The sequence below is a fragment of the Nicotiana tabacum genome, chromosome 9 (assembly GCF_000715075.1).
Source record: "Nicotiana tabacum cultivar K326 chromosome 9, ASM71507v2, whole genome shotgun sequence".
Lineage (NCBI taxonomy): Eukaryota > Viridiplantae > Streptophyta > Magnoliopsida > Solanales > Solanaceae > Nicotiana > Nicotiana tabacum.
This window is the reverse complement of record NC_134088.1, coordinates 15063130-15080900: the sequence shown is the minus strand read 5'-3', so window position 1 is coordinate 15080900 and position 17771 is coordinate 15063130. Positions and strand designations below refer to the sequence as shown.

At 41.4% G+C, this 17771-nt stretch overlaps 1 non-coding gene across 1 annotated transcript; it reads left to right on the top strand.

Moving 5' to 3' along the window:
* The first annotated feature begins 17456 nt into the window (after window positions 1-17456).
* Window positions 17457-17563, top strand: LOC142164464 (small nucleolar RNA R71). Its single transcript, XR_012695232.1, has one exon. It is a non-coding gene; the product is annotated as a small nucleolar RNA R71 (small nucleolar RNA).
* Window positions 17564-17771: the final 208 nt, after the last annotated feature.

The window sequence follows — 17771 nt, the reverse complement described above, 5'->3', positions numbered from 1 at the left end:
AGCCAACAAAAACATAAAGAAGATACTTCGGAAACTGGAAGGTTCGAGGCAATGGCATGAAAAATTACCATTTGCATTGTTGGGTTATCGCACCATTATCCGTACTTCAGTAGGGGCAACTCCTTATTTGTTGGTATATGGAACTGAAGCCGTAATACCTGCAGAAGTTGAAATCACGTCCCTTCGGATTGTCGCTGAGGCTGAGATTGATGATGATGACTGGGTCAAAACTCATCTGGAGTAGTTGAACTTGATTGATGAAAAAAGATTGGCAGCTGTGTGTCATGGCCAGTTATATCAAAAGAGAATGGCAAGAGCATACAACAAAAAGGTGCGTCCCCGGAAGTTTGAAGTGGGCCAGCAAGTGCTGAAACGCATCCTTCCACATCAGGCTGAGGTAAAAGGCAAGTTCGCCCCGAATTGGCAAGGGCCATTCATTGTAACCAGAACATTGTCCAATGGTGCTTTATGTTTAACAGATATCGAAGGAAAATGCATCGACATGGCTATCAATTCTGACGCAGTTAAGAGATATTATGTATGATTTCTTTTAATTGTAATTGTTGTTTGTTTGCATTTGGCATGATATCGGAGAATGAAATGACGGAGGCAATTTGTTCTTCCATCCAAACACTTCAACCTTTGCTTCCCCTTTTGAGCCTTATTTATTCTTTCATACCTCTCTTTTGGAATCAGTAATGAAAATGAAAAAAAAGGAGAAAGAAAAAATAACGATAATAAAGAAAAAAGAAAAGTCACAAGAAAAACAAAGGAAGGGGAACTACGTTTGACCTGATTCCTCAGAAAGGATACGTAGGCGCCTCACGTCTCAGTCATAGTGTAATAAGAATCAAAAATCCCCCAAGCAAGAAAAGCTGGGGCAGAAGTTGTGTTTATAATTTTGGGAAAGAAAGTTGATTCCAAGAGTTGTAATGTTTTACCCATCAAAATTATTTTTAAAACTTTTTCTTTATCCATACACCAGAAACCAATATTGATGTCCAAAAAGACCTCCCGATCAGTATCCGAGAAGTGCCAAGTCGGGCAAATGGAAGTAACACTCTGGTCCCCAGCAGGAAAGAAATGAAATGAGAGAATCCCCAGCAGAAAAGCAATGAAATGAGAGAATCACCAGCAGAAAGGAAATGAGAGAAGCTTATCCGTAAAACCCCAATCCCCAGCTGAAAAGAAATAAAATGAGAGAGTCTTATTGGTGAAAACCTTCACAGGCACAATAAGGCGACGAGGGTTGAGAGAAACGAGAGAGTCTTATTAGTGAAAACCCCTCGAAGGGCACTATAAGGAGACAAGGAATTAAAAGGGGGCAAACGAGATAAGTTTGATAGAAAGGATCCGTCAAGACATCAAGCAAGAATAAAGATGTTGTTTTGGCAAAAGAAAATGGGTTGCGGGACCTTTCAAATGCAAAGTAGGAATAACAGAAAGATTGATTGATGTAAATAGACTGGGTTGATTAATCCAAAAATGCACGACATGACCATTGGGATCGGTTATACCATTTAGATAAGTTATTTTCTCTTCAAACAATTGTTCAGAAAGATTTTTCTTGTTCTATCTTTCGAAGTCATCATTTTCCATTCTCTTTTTGATCAATAGTAGTTTGTTTTTAAGAAGGATTTTTCAAAGCTAACTACCAGTTGCCAACATGGTGTAAGGTAAATGGGGATAAGACATGTAAGGATAATGTAATGGGAAGAGAAAGACGTCGTTGTTAAGACCAAATGATGAATTGGTCTAAGTTTTCGGGACAGTATGGAGCAAAAGTGGAAAACAACGGTCGAGAAGTTGGGGAATACAGAATCATCAAGAAGGTTATCGGCCAAGTTTCAAGATGGTCGAACAACGCAGAGCATGGAAAAGAGCGAAAGGGAAAATCGTCCCCAGCAAGAGCATCCCCACGTTTTAAACTAACAAATTCTCTTTGATTTTAAGCAGGGACAAAAAATGTTATTGATGACAGAAAGACATGCCACAAGAAAGATTGTCAAACTGGGGCAGAAAATTTTCTTTCATTTTTGAAAATTTTCTGAAAGTCAGGTACCCTGGGGAAGAAGGAAGATAACACAAGTTTGGAGAAAAGTGGTATCCCCAGTAGTTTACGGAAGAAGGTAAAACAAGTATTAAAGAAAGCAATTTCGGGAGGAAGATAACACAAGTCTTAAGGGAAGTAGTTCCAGAGAAAGGAAAACACCAGCTTTAAGGGAAGTAGTCTTCGAAGGAGGAAAATAACATATTTTGAATGAAACACCAATGTTATCCCCAACAGTTTTCAGAGGAATGAAACACCAGTTTTGAGGGAAGCAGTTCTGAAAGAAGTTAATTCAAGTTAGAAGAAAAATGGTTCAGGAGGTAGGAAGGAACAATGGCAATAGAACGCATTTTTAAGAAGTTGTTAAAGTCAGGAGCCGCCTGGAGAATGGAGGTTGTTATATTTTAAATCATAATTGAAGTCAGGAGCCCGCCTCGAGAATGGAAGTATTATATTTTTAAGTTGTGTTGGAAGTCAGGAGCCCGCCTGGAGAATGGAGCTATTATCTTTTTAAGTCGTAGTAGAAGTCACGAGCCCGCCTGGAGAACAGAGGTGTTACATTTTAAGAAGTTGTTGAAGTCAGGAGCCCGCCTGGAGAATGGAGGTATTATATTTTTAAGTCGTCATTGAAGTCAGGAGCCCGCCTGGAGAATGGAGGTGTTATATTTTTAAGTCGTCGTTGAAGTCAGGAGCCCGCCTGGAGAATGGAGGTGTTATATTTTTAAGTCGTCGTTGAAGTTAGGAGCCCGCTTGGAGAATGGAGGTGTTATATTTTTAAGTTGTGTTGGAAGTCAGGAACCCGACTAAAGAATGGAGGTATTATATTTTTAAGTCGTAGTAAAATTCAGGATCCCGCCCGGAGAACAGATGGTTACAACAAAAATCCCCAGCATAAATTAAAGTTCAGAAGTCGGAAGGAAGGCAACAGTGGTCAGAAGAAGGCAGTTCAAGCTTCGAAGGAAAAATAATGCGAAGCTCACAAGAAGGAAATAAGCAGTTCGAGTTCGGAAATCAAGAGAGAATACCAGCCAAGTCAGAAGTAAAGAAACATCAGAGGAAACACAAGGCAGCGACAGTCACATGACCAAGTTTGAGAACAAATCTTTGTAATTCATAGACTATAGTTTAGATTAACTTCTTGTTCTCTTTTAGCATGGTGTAATAAGGAAGTCAGTAAGTAGCGGCATCAGCAACAACAACAGTACCAGTAAATCCACAGCTCCATGGTAGTCCCAGCTACCAAAACTTCCCGAACTATATTGACCTGATTCCCTTTTAGCCAGGGATATGTAGGAAACCTTTGAAGCGGAGGTTCGGTCAAATCTTTCAAAAATGCTTCACACGGAGTAGCCGAACGGGCAAAAATCGCTCGTATCTGCTCACTTTATCTTTCCACGAAAACCCTTCGTGTTTCCGGACAAAGAGGGGCAGCTGTGAGCACGTGATTTTTGCCCTACGAGAACTACTCCTAGAAAATTCAAAATAAAATAGTTTTGTGTTGTTTGTGATTTATTTGTATTTGTCTGTGCATGTTTATTTTATTTTAATCAAGGGAAAATACAAAAAATAATGTATGTGCATGTGCATTTAGGAATTAATCTTACATTTTTTAGAATTAATTAATCATTGGTTTACATAAAATGAAAAATACAAAAAATACGTCTAGGATTCAATTTTATAATTTTTAGGGTTAAATCATAAATTATTCGGCAATAATTGGAAAAGCATAAAAATATGCATTTTTGTATTTTTATGTTTAATTGTGTGATTTTGTACTTAATCTAATGTTATTTAAGTTAATTTGGTTTTTAGAATTTAATTTAGGATTTTTAGGTTTTGGAAAAAATTAGTCTAAAAAGGGAAAGAAACAAAATGAAAAAAAAAATGATGAGAAGAAACTCGGACCAGGCCAAGTTCCACAGGCCCAAATCGATGCCCTTTTACCGGGTCCAATTAGGCTGGCAATACGACCGTCCAAACGATGTCGTTTTTGTCACGCTCAATCTAGGCCGTTGATCTCACTTGATCAACGGTCCAGATCAACTCCTCCGTCACCCGACCCATTCCCATCCAAGATCGATCTGGTCTCAAGGGTAAACGAAGCGACGCCGTTTTCATTTATGAACGGATCCAAGCCATTGATCTCATCAGATCGAAAGGCCTGGATTCATCCCACCCTTTCATATATATATTTCAAACCATACCCCACCCCAAAGCCATACCCCCCTTCGCCTTCGTCTCTGAACTAGAGTCAGGCCCCAAACACCCGCACCCTAGCCGCCCTAGTTCCCTTCGCCTGAAAACCAAGCGGCGCCGGCTCCGATGGCCATGAAAATAACACCCCTGAACCACTCTGCTCCCCCCTCTCCGATTCCACACTCCATTAACCTCGAATCATACTACAACTTCTCAAATCTTCGATCGAAGATCCCCGTCCCAAAACCTAGCCTGTCCACTTAACCCCAAAATCACACCCAATAATCCCTTCGACCTCCTCGCCGCTAATCCCTAACCAAATTGGCTCAAATCCGAGTAAAACTCGTCGAATGGCGGATCTAGGGTTCGAGGCTGTTTCGAAGCTGTCAGGGTCGAACATGTTCTAGTTAGTATTATAAGCCTATTTCTGATGAAATAGACGTATAATACTAATTGGAACTCAAGTTCGAAAGGGCATCCGAGATAAGAACAGTAAGTTTACATATATATATATATATATATATATATATATATATAGAAAAGAACAGTAAGTTCTTCTCAGCTTCTTCTTTTTTTTTTTTATATATGTGTTTATTTGTCGCTTCTTCAGGTTTCCATCATTTTTGTCAAGTAATTCATCTGTGTTAAGTTGTAATTCATCATCTCGTCAAGTAATTCTTCTCCCTCTTTCGGACCTTTTTCTTGGTCCAACTTTCTTATGTCGATTAATAACATATGTTATACATAGTTTCGTCGATTTATCCGGCTTAATTGTAGTTCAGTAGTTATGGTCCAATCGTTTTCTATGATGTTTGATCCCCTACTCTGTGACGGGACTTGGCATATGAATTTAGTTTTTCATTCAATTTATTTACAGTTTTATTTGCTCGTATTTGGATAGGTTTGACTTAGAATTGTGTTAGCTTAATCCCTGTATCAACGTGATTTTTGATTCAGGTTCAGTTTCAGCTTCAATGATTCTGTTGGGGTCTATATGGTGTTAATATGGTTTTGATTCAAATTCAGTCTGTTGGTTACAATTAGAATTCAGCTTTAGTCATTTAGTTGTTAGGAATTTGATAGGCTGGATTGGTTATAGCTGAGGTGTTTAGAGTTTAAATTCAGTTCATTTAGATAATTGAATCAGTGTAGTAAATGGCTTAGTTGAATATTCTGTCCAGTAAGTACTAATGTAACATTAAACTAATGCATTTGTTTAGTAGTAGTGGGGAACAAAACATAATAGCATGGGGAGGCCTAATGGGAATTTAATTAAAGTGTGTACTACCCATAACCATTGAATTATATAAAGAGAAGACAAGGGTTAATGGGGGACAAAAACAGACTCTAGTGGAGTTCTAGAGAATATCATGGGAAAAATGTTTAATTAATGGGGTTGAGTGCTCCTAAGAGCTGTAAAAGGGGCTGCAATTTGCATATAAATAGGGGCCTGGACAGAGTTAAAGAGGGGGGATCCCTTTTTATTTTCTGGTCTTGCTTTTTCTTTTGGGCAGACCTTAGAAGAGAAATCAGTTTTCTTATTTATTTTTCAGAGAGTCTAGGCTGGATTTTTAACATTTAAGAGGTTCAGTGTTTGAGAGTTAAGAAACTGAAAAGTGAGGTCTTTTCTTTTACTGCTGAATATCAGAACTAGTATTGTTACTGTTTCATTGGTGTTGCTGGTTGGTAGTTATGGGGTTTCAATTGGTTTTTCTTGAGTTTGCTATTGGTTGTTTGCTACTATTTCATTGGGTGTTGCTGGAATTCTGCTGGTTTTTTTTTAAATCTGTTACTGGGTTGTTCTATTACTGTGTTGCTGGTTATTGTTGTTGTTTGCCACTGCTCTGCTGATCCACCTCTTATTCTTTTATTGTCTATTACCAGGTACACTTTCGAATCACGTTGTGATGTAGCTGTGAGATGTAAAAATGAAAAGAAATGCTCGAGTAGTGGAGTACTTAGTGCATCTGTAATTTAGTAGATAAATGATAAGTTGTATAGTCTATCTTTATAACTCAATGAAGAATGTGGACTGTAGAGTTTGTATCTGATAAGGACTGTATTGGACCATTAATTTGCCTTTCTTAGTTGTAAATTTAGTAGTTTAATACCAACTTTAGTAGCATAGAATTAAAAATCAAACTTCCAAGTTAACTGTGCTTTTCCCGAATAGTTAAGCATGTCCATTATTGTCAAACTGTTTAGTTAAATAAGTGGAATAAGATGAAGATAGCATGAGTTTGTTCTATTGAACCTGCTTGTTTAAACTTGTTAGTTTCACTAGATATGAAGGTTTTAATATTGTCAACAGTAGGTAGATAATGATTGTTGGCAGCCCATTTGCTCAAAAAAGTTGAAATATTGGGTTTGGCTTCATCATGTAAAGCAATTGGCCATATCCTATGTATGTTAAATCAGACTCGAATCCGCTTCTGTGAGTCGAACGCTGAACTTGGACCGAACAATGCATGAAATCTGGTCGTAGGAAACGGGCTCGATCACAAGACCATCCTTAAAAATCATACAATAGAGTTAAGTAACAATTGGTTGGGACCTTCCTTTTGTGTTTAGAGACGAACTTAATAGAAAAAAATGTAGTCACTTTAGGATCGTCCTTTTAAAATAATGAATGAGACGAGCCTCGACAAATAAAAATATGCAAGTTGTGGGGCCCTCTATACGTGTTGGTAAAATTACTTAGACTTCGGGATGGGCCGTTTAGCAAAATTCACGACCTTACCCAAAATAATGATACGCTAGTCGCTTTAGGCGCGCCTTTAATAATTTGCTTTCTTAAACTCGGGTTCACATTTATGTGACCCAAATCCAAATCTCAACGTAGTCGAAATGTGTCGATAACCACGGGTACATTGATGTGACGTGGTTCGAGATACGTTCTCACAACGTTGCAATTCTCTGTTAAAATAATAATAATAATAATAATAATAATAATAATAATAATAATAATAATAATAATAATAATAATAATAATAATAATAATAATAATAATAAAATCGGTAAAGAGTTAAAACTTGCATATAAGCTCATAATTGTTAAAATCAGATAAATAAGCCGAATGTGACAGTTGAGCGACCGTGCTAGAACCACGGAACTCGGGAATGCCTAACACCTTCTCCCGGATTAATAGAATTCTTTATCCGGATTTCTGGTTCGCGGACTGTAATATAGAGTCATTCTTTTCCTCGATTCGGGATTAAACTGGTGACTTGGGACACCCTAAATCTCCCAAGTGGCAACTCTGAAACAAATAAACAAATCCCGTTTCGATTGTCCTTTAATTAGAAAAATTCCCCTACGCCCCTTCGGGCGCAGGTAAAAAGGAGGTGTGACACCTATTTCTAATGAAACAGTACCAATTTTTGACTTAGCAGGAAGATTCCTTTTTGACCATATTTTCCCTTTTTCCATCAAGCACTGATGCAATTCGACCAAACTCCTCACCATCCTGCACATCAATAATCCCAGTGGCCTCAACTGAACCTCCAACACCAGCTTGACCACTTGTAACATCCGATGGAACAGTAGCTTATAAATTTGACACCACCATAGCTGACTGTTTTCCAGTTACTGCATTACCACCTAGAACTGGTAAAATCTGCTCAACATCAGCTGAGCCTCGATTACCATCTTCCACACCATTCACTGCATTACCAATTTCTGCAGCATCTTCAGCTCGATCATCAATTGGTTCTTTTGTAAAACAACCAGTTGAAGTTTTAGACAAATTCTGCTTATCATAGGCTTCCACAACTGGATTCACCACATTAAAAATCCTTGCTAATTCTGTCTTAGCAGGAACATCACGTGAAGGTTTAGGTGGACCTTTATCGATCATTGAAACTTCACCTACAGCTGTACCATTACCTGGACGATTCACAAGATTTCCTCCATCTGTTTGCGATACCTGTTGCATTCTAGAGTTTTCTTTTGGTGCTTCAACTTTCAGTTGACCACTATTGGAATCCGGTAATTCGCTAACTTTTTGTTCTGCTCTTTTGGCATTCAAATAAGCCCTTGCATCTCCTTGCAACTTTTCAACTCCAGTTGTCTCAACAACAGGCAGCTCTTGCACACCCATGTTTTTTGTCCCAACTCCATCGCCTTCCTTATCCTTTTCAGTCATCAAACGACATGTTCTTTCCTCATGCCCCTGATTCTTACAAAAGTGCAAAATTTGGGGAGATTATCATACACTACCTCTTGATAATGCTCGACAAATTTTCCAGTCGACTTATCAATGATGTGCAGCTTTACTCGCTTAGGGTGCTTGTCTAACAGGTCTAACAAAATCTTTACCCTAGCAGTACTTAGCCTTGTTCGATCTTGTGTTGCCTTATCCACTACAAGAGGCTTTCCTACAGTTGAAGCTATTGACAGTAATGACTTCTTTGCGAAAAAATTCAGAGGCAAATCAAGCAACGAAATCCACACCACAGATTTTGATGTTTCCTCCTTGGGATTAAATCCTATCGTCCATGGAAACATTCTAAAAAAGAATTCGTCACCTTTATCTTTTATGTAACTAACTGACCTCGACAAGAACTGGACATAATCTTCAAACAAATCGAACTGCACCAGAATATGTCGAAATTCAAGTTGTCCAATATTACACATACCTTTAATGTCGTACTGTTTCGGGATGAGTTTACGCAGGTCATGTACATCTGGTTTCCCATATGAGAATTTCATAATAACTGCTTCGTGTAATCCCTCTTCAATGGTAAATTGATTTACCTCCTCCATAGTGAATTCTATAATTGGCTCGCCATGAACAAACTTCACAAGATTCAAATCAATTTTGTCGAAGTAGCAGCTGTTTTTAAGGTTTGTAAATGAGCAGCATATGATTATGACATAACATGGGTAGGATTTGGATTATTATATTTTTGGTTTGGCTCTCCCACAGCCAAAAGCTGGGGAGAGACGACAGCATCCATGGCTACTCAAAACGTCACCATATTGACATGAAGAGTAGAATTCAAGACAAAATCTGGAAAAAAGCTGTTTGCTACAGTACTCGTGAGATAGAATTTAAGATCTGGAAAAATTGGTTACGAATTTGAGGATGAAACCAATTGGGGATTGTGCGCAAAGAGTATATGCTTCTTTTGACACCAAGATTGTGACAATTCACCGCCGGATGTCGGAGTTATGGCCCGATGATAGTGACTGAATTACTATTCACCTTATTCCTAGAGAGAAGGAAGCATCTCCTCAAGTCCTGAATTCCCCCCACTTTTCTTTAGGTGCAACTAGCCTCTCTCTTTTTCTCTTTTTTTTTCTTTTTTCATAGCCATTGCACCATTCAAGTATTTTCCTGATTTTCCTTTTCCCACTCCATTACTACCCCACACTTTGACTTTTATATGCTCTTTAACGATTCAAGTGCTTCTAGGAGGTACAGGTTCAAACAGTCAAACTATTCAAACACATGGATGTAGGTTATTGTAAGGTTATCAAAGAACATGTTTCAGGCTCGAAGGGGTTAACTATGTCAATATGTACAGGTGGATTCATAATTATACAGGCTACACAAGAAACTGCCTCAATCATCTCTAAGGCTAAACAACTTCTATTTCGCTTTGCAAACACACAGGGCAAGTTCTAGGTATCGCATGCAAGCACAGAATACAAGTATTATCTCACACACACTTGGCATGTAACTCATTCCGAATTAGTTTGTCAACACACTCAAGTGAGCGTTCAAGAAAGACAAGGTGTGCAGAATTAGGGCATAAAATTACGAGTCTACAAACGAGCCTAGACGTCGCACCCTCAAGTTCGTTTTCGTTATTTGCAGGTATGTACATTACGGGTTGCATTATTGCCTTCACCTATCTTGGTCCAATAGAGTCCTAAGGGTCCTAAAAATATTAAAGAAAAATCTACCTAACCCGGTTCAATAAAAGCCCTTGGAAAAGAACCGTGGTCAAAAGAAAAACCAAGGAGGAATTACTACACTAAATAAAAAAATCTAAATGGACTAATTTCCTCAAGAGTACTGTCCAAGTGGTCTGTCCTCAGGAAGAGTCTCCTACATTTATTTATTTTACAACCAATGTATATGTACACTAACAATACACCACTAAATCAAGTCTCCCACCCCACACAAAAAGAATATGGCATGTCCCCATGTTATAACACAAATAAAGTGCAGAAGGGTAAGAAGACTTCCCTGAGCGTCACTCGGAGACGGAGACGGTGCTGGGATCCACATGACAAGCCCTCCCCAAAGAACGGAACCAAGCTATCATCCGGCTCTCAGAACTGGCTTGCCGCTGAGACATGGCATCCATACGCACATGTAGGCCATCTACCGAGGAGTGAAGATCTGCCACCTCTTCCTCCAAAGAATGCAACATGGGTCGGCTGGACTGTGATCTAGAGAACCCTGCCCCAGTATGGGGTCACCGAGAGGATCCAGCTCCATCATAGGATCTCCTAGATGGTGCCATGGGTGTTGGGGCATCATCCTCATCATCAAGCTCAATGGTTGTGGGTGCATCTCTGCCCACTGTGATCTTTGAAACTCTGAATGTCGCTTTTGCGGGCAAAGCTCCATCTATAGGATTGGTGGGGACACCATCCAGCAGACACAACCTCGTCACAAGTGAGGGGAAGTAAAACCCCTTAGATAGCAGAGGTAACCGAAGGATCATTTCATCTCCAATAATTCTCGCCACATCAAAGTCTTTCTTGGTGATGAAGCACCACACCAATAGAGCCCGTAGGTGGTTCACATCTGTCGTGTTGCCCGTGGGCAATAACCGGCTGCAAATAATGGTGAACCAGCACTTAGCATCATGTGTGAACGACTTGGAGTGAAGGGTAATGTTTTCCTGCAGCCAGATTGGTCGACCCCCTGCGCATATTGTCTCAATCATAGTGTCCCAAGTGACCCCTTGGGCGTCGTGGTAATGATCAATGTCACCAGTGAAATGGGGCAACTGCAAGACCTAGTGAATATTCAGAATTGAGGCATCTACCACCCTTCCCCGCACAATCACATACCGGCACAAATTTTTCGGGCAGTTCGCGTAGAACTCCCGGACTATCATCGGGTTTGTCGTTTTAGGTTCATCAAACAAGAAATCCATCTCCCTCCGTCTGATTTCCTCATACATGTCTGCTTTTTCCATACGGAGGGCAGCCTGTCAACAGGAATCTCAGGGATAAAGATTTTGGTGGCCTTAGCATGAAACGCGTCCTCTACCTCCTATGACTGGAACCTAGTGGCATCATATATTGGCATTTAGGAAGTGCTTGCCAAGCTCTTTCGCCTTTTTTGGGCCATATTACCTGCAGACAATTCAGGGTAACAATCAGATGCATCCTAACATGTGCCAGTCGGATGGGTACTCAGACTTCGCCACCTGATGGCACCGAACAGTTTCCTTTTGACAATCAATGTCAGTATACCCAATTAGTAAGGTGCCCAAAGTTGACAACTTCCACTATTGCCCTCACACCACTATTAATTCTACAATTCCGCCATATAATACCCCACACAATCTCCCACAAGTGAATCATGTCAAATGCTACCACCACCACAAACTAAGAAGGGCACAAAGTGCTCCAAAGGTTTACAACACACCCCCAATTTTCGGCCATTTAGACCCCTCCACCAAGCTTCACCCTAAAAAATTTGTTTATGCCTCCAAACCTTCTAAAAATCGCCCCCAAGTTAAGCAAAATGAACACCCAACCATTTAAACATCAATCATGGCCAAAAGAAGCAAATAATGGAGAAAACGAAAGAAAAGAAAGGAAAAAAATTTACGCTAAAACACTACACTAAGTTATGTAAAAGAAAGAGAAAAGAATAGAGAAGCTTACCTTGAGGATGAATGGAAGGGATAGGTGGTGGAGAGAGAGATGGAGAAGAAAGGAGGGGCAACAATGGGGGTTTGAGGGATAGGAGAGTGTGAAAGAGAGAAGAGAAGAAAGAAGGGGATGGGGGAATAGTGCGGGGTTAGGTTTATTAAAAGGGGGGGAAAATATTCTGCACTTACCTGGCCCGCGCTGGTCTGTCGTAGTCCTACCGCGGTTATGCTGGGACCGCGGTAGACTTATTTCAGAGGGGGTATTTGACCGCGGTAGACTTATTTCACAGGAGGTCCTTGACCGCGGTCCGACCGCGGTTACGCTGGGACCGCGGTCTGGGCGTGTTCCTGCTACTACTTTTTTTTTATGCATTACACTTATAACACATTTGTGGGTTGTCTCCCACACAGCGCCTAATTTAACGTCGCGGAACGACGTAGATGAGCGCATTTAAGGCTCGCTCGACCTCTGTGGTTCAGTCAGATGTAGCTCAGACACTTCCTTTGGTTCGCTCATGCCCACATATAGTTTCAATCTCTACCCATTGATTCTAAATGTACGAGAGTCTTTCTCTGTGGCAATCTCGACAACACCTGAAGGGAAAACTTCGACCACTCTAAATGGTCCAGACCATCGTGACCTGAGTTTACCCGGAAATAGTCTTAATCGTGAGTTATAAAGCAACACCATATCTCCAGGGTTGAAATTTCGCTCCACAATGTTCTTGTCGTGCAACCTCTTCATTCTTTCCTTGTACAACCTTGTGCTCTCAAAAGCAAGATGTCTGAACTCGTCGATCTCATGCAATTCTGTGATTCTCGTTGTGTCCGTAGCCTCGATGTCTAGATTCAGCTATTTCAGTGCCCACCACGCTCTATGTTCAAGTTCCATTGGCAAATGGCAGGCCTTCCCGAACACCAGCTTATATGGTGACACACCAATCGGTGTTTAAAAAGTAGTTCTATAGGCCTAGAGTGCATCATCTAACTTTTTCGCCCAATCAGTTCTTGTGGCTTTCACAATCTTGGTTAGCACACTCTTTATCTCTCTGTTGGATACTTCAACCTGCCCATTAGTTTGCGGGTGATAAGGGGTAGCCACCTTGTGGCGTACATCATACTTTGCAAGCAACTTCTCGAAAGCTCTATTACAGAAGTGAGTTCCTCCGTCACTGATAATCGCTCTTGGTATCCCAAATCTGGTGAATATGTTCTTCTTCAAAAAACCCACCACCACTCTTGCATCATTAGTAGGCAACGCTGCAGCTTCTACCCATTTGGACACGTAATCCACAGACCCAAGTATGTACTTATTGTCATAGGAGCTGACGAAGGGACCCATGAAGTCAATCCCCCAGACATCAAACACTTCCACCTCTTGAATTGGGTTCATGGGCATCTCATGGCGACGGGAAATGTTCCCGGTGCGCTGACATTCATTGCAGCCCTTCATCTATTGGTGCGCATCTTTAAACACTATTGGCCAAAAGAATCCGGCCTCAAGCACTTTCTCAACTGTCCTGACCCCACCAAAATGTCCTCCATAAACCGATGCGTGACAAGCTTGCAAAACAGAAGATTGTTCTATCTCGGGGACACACCTCTGAATTATATTGTCAACACAAATTCTAAACAGGTAAGACTCATCCCAATAATACATGTGGCAGTCACGATAAAACTTTTTCTTTTGTACAGATGAAAGGTCATAGGGAATTATACTGCATGCCAGGTAATTTGCAAAGTCTGCATACCATGGCGCTTCCTCAAGATTAGTAGCGAGCAGCTGCTCGTCTGGAAAGGTTTCCAGAATATCTTCAACCTCAACTACATTTTCAGCTCCCTCAAGTCGTGATAGATGTTCATCGACTTGGTTCTCTGTGCCCTTACGGTCACGAATTTCAAGGTCGAATTCTTGCAGCAACAACACCCAACGAATCAGGCGCGGCTTAGAATCCTTCTTCTCAATCAAGTACCTGAGAGTTGCATGATCAGTGTATACAATTACCTTAGAACCAATCAGATATGATCTAAACTTGTCGAAAGCAAACACCACAGCCAACATCTCCTTCTCAGTCACAGTATAGTTTAGTTGGGCTCCACTCAGCGTTCTACTAGCATAGTAAATTAGATGCATCGGCTTTTCCGTTGTCCCAGCACTGCCCCCACTGCGTAGTCACTGGCATCACACATGAGTTCGAATGGTTGCTCCTAGTTGGGGGCAACAATGATAGGTGTTGTGACCAGTCTCTTTTTCATCTCCTCGAATGCTACCCTGCAATCATCAGAAAACAAGAAAGGGTGATCTTTTTCTAACAATTTACAGAGAGGGTTGGCAATTTTTGAGAAGTCTTTTATGAATCTCCGGTAGAAACCGGCATGCCCATGTAAGCTTCTGATTGCTTTGACTGAAGTTGGAGGAGGTAGCTTTGCTATTATATCCACTTTAGCACGATCCACCTCAATTCCTTTGCTTGACACCCGGTGCCCCAAGACTATGCCTTTTTGTACCATGAAGTGGAACTTCTCCCAGTTCAGAACCAGGTTAGTCTCGATACACCGTTTCAGCACTCGCGTCAGATTTATCAGGCACTCATCAAATGAATTCCCCACCACTGAGAAGTCATCCATGAACACCTCTATTATGTTCTCTACCATGTCAGTGAATATGGCCCTCATGCACCGTTGTAATGTGGCAGGTGCATTGCATAGGCCAAAGGGCATCCTCCAAAAGGACATAAATGTCATAAGGGCAAGTGAAAGAGGTCTTCTCTCTGTCCTCCGGTGCAATGGAGATCTGGTTATATCCTGAGTACCCGTCCAGAAAATAGAAGTGTGACCTCCCTGCCAGTCTGTCTAATATCTGATCAATGAAGGGAAGTGGGAAGTGGTCTTTCCGGGTGGCTAGATTTAGCTTTCTATAATCCATGCAAATTCTCCAGCCCGTGACTGTTCTTGTAGATATCAATTCATTGTTATCATTCTTAACTACCGTCATGCTGCCCTTTTTAGGTACACATTGAACTGGGCTAACCAAGCTGCTGTCAGAGATTGGGAAGATAATTCCCGCGTCTAACCACTTTATTACTTCCTTCTTCACCACTTCCTTCATGTTAGGGTTCAGCCTTCTTTGGTGTTCCCTGGAAGGTTTGTGTCCCTCTTCCAGTAGAATTTTGTGCATATAGTAGGCGGGGCTGATCCCCTTTATATCTGCCATGGTCCACCCAATGGCAGTCTTGCACTCCTTAAGTACCTGCAAGAGTTGTTGCGTCTGCACATCTAACAAACTAGATGAGATAATAACAGGTAATGTGGAGTTAGGTCCAACGAATTCATACCTGAGATGGTTGGGTAATGGCTTTAACTCCAGCTTTGGTGGTTCTTCGATAGATGGCTTGGCTGGAGGAGTTTCTCGATTTTCCAAGTGCAAGGGCTCAAATTCTAGAGTTCTATCCCAGAACCCTCTACCCTCTAATGCCAACACCCATTCTGTCAGTTCCTCTCCATTCACCTCATCCAAATTCATTAAACATGCCGCAAGGGGGTCCTCAATGGTTAGCACCTCATCATCAGTCTCCACGATTACATCCACGGCATCAATAAGAGAACAATTGGCGAATTCACTTGGTCGCCTCATAGATTTCTGCACATTGAATATTATCTCCTCATCGTTCAATCTCATCTTGAGCTCCCCGGTTTCACAATCAATGAGAGCTCTCCCTGTGGCCAAGAATGGTCTTCCCAAAATTATGGGAATCTCTTCATCCACTCTGTAGTCTAAGATCACAAAATCTGTAGGGAACACAAATTTCCCTACCTGAACTAGCACATTATCCAGTATACCAGAGGGTCGTTTTACTGTCCTGTCAGCCAGCTGCAACAACATAGAGGTGGGTCTAGCTCTTCCAATGCCCATCCTTTTATAAATCGCCAGGGGCATAAGATTGATGTTGGCCCCCAGATCACACAGTGCTTTAGCAAAAGCAAAATTACTAATAGTGCATGGAATTGTAAAGCTCCCTGGGTCAGACAACTTTTCTGCAATTGGTCTGGTCACCACTGCACTACATGTCTGAGTAAGAGTAACTGTGGCCAAGTCTTGGAAATCAAACTTTCGGGACATCAAGTCCTTCATCATTTTTGCATACCCAGGCATCTCCTTCAAAGCTTCAATCAATGGTATGTTTACCTGGATTTGTTTCAGCATTTCGAAGAACTTCTTGTATTGTTCCTCCTTTTGGTACTTAGCCAGCCTCTGAGGGAAAGGTGTAGGAGGTATCTTCTTCCCAATCAACTGGGATTGATCCTTATCAGCTGCTACATCAACTACTGGTTCCTGGACTGTCTCAGCTTCTTTCTCAGTCGCATTCTGGATGCTATTTTCTTCCTGGGCCGGCTGGACTGGCACCTCCGTCAGTTTTGTTGACTCATCTAGCTCAATGGGCACTGGTATAAGTGTCTCAGCTTTTCTAGTTTCTCGAGCCCTCTCTTGCTCTACATCCAGATCTCTGCAATTACGTAGACTTACAGTCATCAGCTGCTTTGGGCCTTGATCTTTTGGATTTATCTGGGTGTCTGCAGGTAGTGTCCCATGAGGACGATTGTTCAAAGACATAGAAATTTGGCCCACCTGCACTTCAATATTCTTGATTGCTGCATCATGTGCATCCACTCTCTCATTAATCTTTGCATTAGACCCAATAACCTGCTGCATCATTGCCTCAAGTCTAGCAAACCCATCTTCCTGCCTTCCACCATGCTGCTGCTGAGGAGGGTGATACCCCTGCTGCTTATTCTGATTATTATATCCCTGTGACCTTGGGTAAGGTGCCATATTGTTAGGGGGTCTCATACCTCCCATGTTTCCATTGTTGAACTGTGGATGGACTGGCCTGTATTGCTGATTTTGCTGGCCCCAATTCTGACCACCCTGTCTCTGGCCTCCATAATTAGACACATAATTCATGTCTTCAGGGTAGTGGTGATGATCATGTTCTGCATTCCATTGGTTACCGATTGGCTGACTAACGCAAGATGCGCACAAGCCCCCATTGGTAGTATCTACGATGTGTACCTGCTGCTTCTGCCCTGACTCTCCTACCTTTTTGGTGAGTATACTCATTTATGTCAATAAGGTGGCCATATTTTCAGCCATAGAGTTGGATGGATCTAAGGGCACTGAGTGAACCACTAGAGTGATAGGTGTATTCCTGGTTGTCCATCCCGAATTTTGTGCCATCTTTTCAAGTAGACTCTGGACTTCTCTCCATGTTTTGCTCAAAAATGCTCCACCAGCTGAAGCATCAACAATGTTCTTCATGCTATCTGACAATCCCATGTAAAACCGCTGCCCCAACATCAGATCTGGAATACCATGGTGCGGGCATATAACCAGTATCCCTTTAAAGTGCTCCCATGTTTCATGCAGTGTCTCCATTGGTCTCTGTTTAAAACTCAAAATTTCATCAATTTGTTGAGCAGTCTTATTGGGTGGGTGGAACTTGTTATGGAATTGCCTGACTAACTCATCCCAAGTTGTTATAGAATTTATGGGAAGTGAGTTTAGCCAAGTCTGGGCAGCTCCTGTCACTGAGAATGGAAACAATAACAGTTTGATTGCTTCAGGAGTTACGTTGGGTTGCCTTTGGGTTTTTCAGATAGAGAGGAAGTTCTTCAAGTACTAC